General features: G+C 37.5%; 1 pseudogene; it reads right to left on the bottom strand.

Moving 5' to 3' along the window:
* Window positions 1–1,527: 1,527 nt before the first annotated feature.
* On the bottom strand, window positions 1,528–2,264 carry LOC124080006 (dnaJ homolog subfamily A member 1-like; annotated as a pseudogene).
* Window positions 2,265–3,522: the final 1,258 nt, after the last annotated feature.

The following is a 3,522-nucleotide window of genomic DNA, read 5'->3' on the forward strand; positions in this document are numbered from 1 at the left end:
GAAGACCGCTTGCCTAGCATGCGTGAGGCCCTGGGTTTGATCCTCAGCACCACATAAAAATAAAATAAAGGTATTGTGTCTACCTACAACTAAAAAAATAAATGTTTTAAAAAAACCTTTCCATCATTTTCAACATAAAATCTGTATCTATTGGACAGGGATATGCCTCAGTGGTAGAGCGTTTGCCTAGCATATGTGAGGCACTGGGTTCAATCCTCAGCACCACATAAAATAAAGGTATTGTGCCCATTTATAACTAAAAAAATAAAATATAAAAAAATCTGTAACTCCTCTTTCCTCAGCCCCTGGTAGCCTCTAATCTACCTTCTACCTCTATGAATTTGCCTAATTCCAGGTACCTCATATAAGCAGATTCATACAATATTTGTCCTTATGTGTGTAGATTATTTTACTTAGCATGTTTTCAAATCTATTCATGTTGTAGCATGTAGCATGTACCAGAATTTCATTCCTTTTGTTTTGTACTGGAGATTGAGTCCAGGGGCACTTTACCACTGGGTTATACCTCCTGCCTTTTTATCTTTTATTTTGAGACAGGGTCTCATTAAGTTGCTGAGGCTAACCTCCAATTTGAAATCCTCCTGCCTCACACTCCTAAGTTGTTAGGATTACAGGTGTGTGTCACCATTCCTGACAATTTTTAAGACTGAATAATATTTCCATTGTATGTATATACCACATTTGTTGATTAGTTCACCTGTTGGTGAAAATTTTGGGTCATTTCCACCTTTTGGCTATTGTTAATATGCTGCTCTGGACATTGGTATACAAATATCTGTGCATGTTCCTTCCTTCACTTCTTTTGAGCATGTACCTAGAAGTGAAATTACAGGATTGTATGATCATTCTGTTTATTTAATTTTTTTTTTAAATTTTAGATGGGTAGCATAACTTTATTTTATTTGTTTATTTTTATGTGGTGCTGAGGATTGAACCTAGTATCTCACATGTGCCAGGCAAGCACTCTACCACTGAGCTACAACCCCAGTCCCCTGTTTAATATTTTTAACAATATATATTTTTAAATATTTATTTTTTAGTTGTAGTTGGACACAATGCCTTTATTTTACTTATTTTTATGTGGTGCTGGGGATTGAACCCAGAGCCTCGTGCATGCCAGGCAAGTGCTCCACAGCTGAGCCACAACTCAAGCCCGCCCTTGTTTAATTTTTAACTTTTTTTTTTTTTTTAAAGGAGCACTAGGCAAGTGCTATACCACTGGGATGCATCCCCAACACTCTGGCCTAACAGATGCTAGGGGAACTTTTTTAAAAGTAGTTTTTACAGGTATTAAACAACTTCTTACACACTGAAGTCATCATACATACTGGGCAAAGTCAGAGCTTTTATATTTGCATTTATTCTTCATTTAACTTTTGAAACACCATTATAATTGAATATTAAAGCAAAACCAATAGCAAGTAGTGAGCATATTATGATTATAGTCCTTCACTCATTCACTACTGCATATAAAATGCCTGCAGTGAGTGTTATTCACTGGCCCCACTAAGAGGTTTAACACTGAACACCACCTCTGGGATGATGTTCATCATCCTCATATGCTTCTCCATTATAATGGCACCGTCTTTCTTGATTTGGATCAAAGTCCACCAGTTCTACCTGATCCATTTCTTCAGTCTCTTCTACTTCCTTCCTCTCAGGTAGGAGTTTTTCCAGCAAAGAGAGTTTGTCAGGAGACAGAAAGCCATTTTCAGGAAAGTTTACCTTAAACTCGATGGTTAGGCGGCCCTTTTCATATTGTCTATGATAAATTGGCATACCTTCATTTAGCACACACTTTATATCTCCATGCTTGACAATCTGACCTGGATGAGAGGTGATGACTATGGTTCGATTATCAAGAGTAGATATTGGCTCCTGGAAGCCACATAATGCTTCCACCAGCTGTATGTCCATACACATGAAAATGTCTTCTTCTCTTTGTTGAGTAAAAACAGCATGGTCCTTCTGATCTAACCCAATGATAATATCTCCTGGTTCCAGTCCTGGCTCTTGGTCTCCTTCACCATGGAATATTATCTTCTGTCCATCTTTTCATGCCTTTTTCAACATGAACTTCCAGAATCTTCTTCTCTCGAACTATCTTCCTTCCATTGCAGCTTTTACATCTATCTTTAGGACTGATCTATTCCCCCATGGCACTCCATGCACACAGACTGAATTTGCTGAACCTTTCTAGGTCCTATCTGATGAATTCTTATTTGCATTCCAGTACCTCGGCAGTTGGGTTAGGGTTTCATTTTTTTCATTTCTCTTCCCCTTTCCCTTCTCTTGTTCTCCTATATCTACTCCACTGATCTTTCCTGTATCTTTATGATAGCTGATCCCTTCCCCACTTCCTTCTTTCTTCTGTTTAAACTTTTTAAAAAAATATTTATTTTTTTTTAGTTGTAGTTGGACACAATATCTTTATTTTATTTATGTGGTGCTGAGGATCGAACCCAGGGCCTTGCACATGCTAGGTGAGCGCTCTACCACTGAGCCACAACCCAGCCCCTCTTCTGTTTAAACTTTAAAGGAACTTCCATTCTGTTTTCTTTAGCACCTGCAGCATTTTACGTTCCCACCAACAATTCATAATTTTTCTGTATGCTCATCAACATTGGTTATTTTTCATTTTTTTCATGATAGCCATCCTAGTAGATGTAAAGTGGTTTCTTGTTGAGATTTTGATTTGCATTTTCCTAATGAGTAAGATATTAACATCTTTTCATGTGCTTTTTGGATGGTTTTGTATCTTCTTTGGAGAGGTATCTATTTCTGAAGTTCTTTGCCTATTTTTGAATTGGGTTGTTTGTTTTTTGTTGTTGAATTTTAGGCCTTTATATGTTAGATGTTAATCTTTTTCAAAAAAATTTTTTAGTTGCCAATGGACCTTTATTTTATTTATTTATATAGTGCTGAGAATTGAACCCAGTGCCTCAAACATGCTAGGCAAGTGCTTTGCCACTGAGCCACAACCCCAGCCCGCCCATAGTAATCCTTTATAAGATATTTGATTTGCAAATATTTTCTGCCATTCTGTAGGTTATTTTTTTTGCTTCTTTTGTTTGGTACTAAGGATTAAACTTGGGGGCACTTTACCAATGAGCTACATCCTCGTCCTTTTTTTTTAAAAAAATTTTTTAGTTGTAGATGGACACGGTTTATTTATTTATGTGGTGCTGAGGATCGAACCCAGGGCCTCACACATGCAAGGCAAGTGCACTACCACTGAGCTACAACCCCCAACCCCTCAGCCCTTTTTTTATAATTTATTTTTAGTTGTAGATGGTCACAATACCTTTATTTTATTTGTTTATTTTTTTTGCGGTGCTAAGAATTGAACCCAGTGCCTCTCACATGCTAGGCAAGTACTTTACCACTGAGCTCCCCACCCCAGCCTCATCCTCAGCTCTTTTTATTTTTAATTTTGAGACAGGGTCTTGCTAAGTTACTCAGGGTCTCGCTAAATTACTGAGGCTGACGTCTGAACTTGTG

Source organism: Marmota monax, unplaced genomic scaffold (assembly GCF_021218885.2).
Source record: "Marmota monax isolate L192 unplaced genomic scaffold, Marmota_monax_Labrador192_F-V1.1 WCK01_AAM20220418_F8-fsc00203, whole genome shotgun sequence".
NCBI classification, from domain to species: Eukaryota; Metazoa; Chordata; class Mammalia; order Rodentia; family Sciuridae; genus Marmota; species Marmota monax.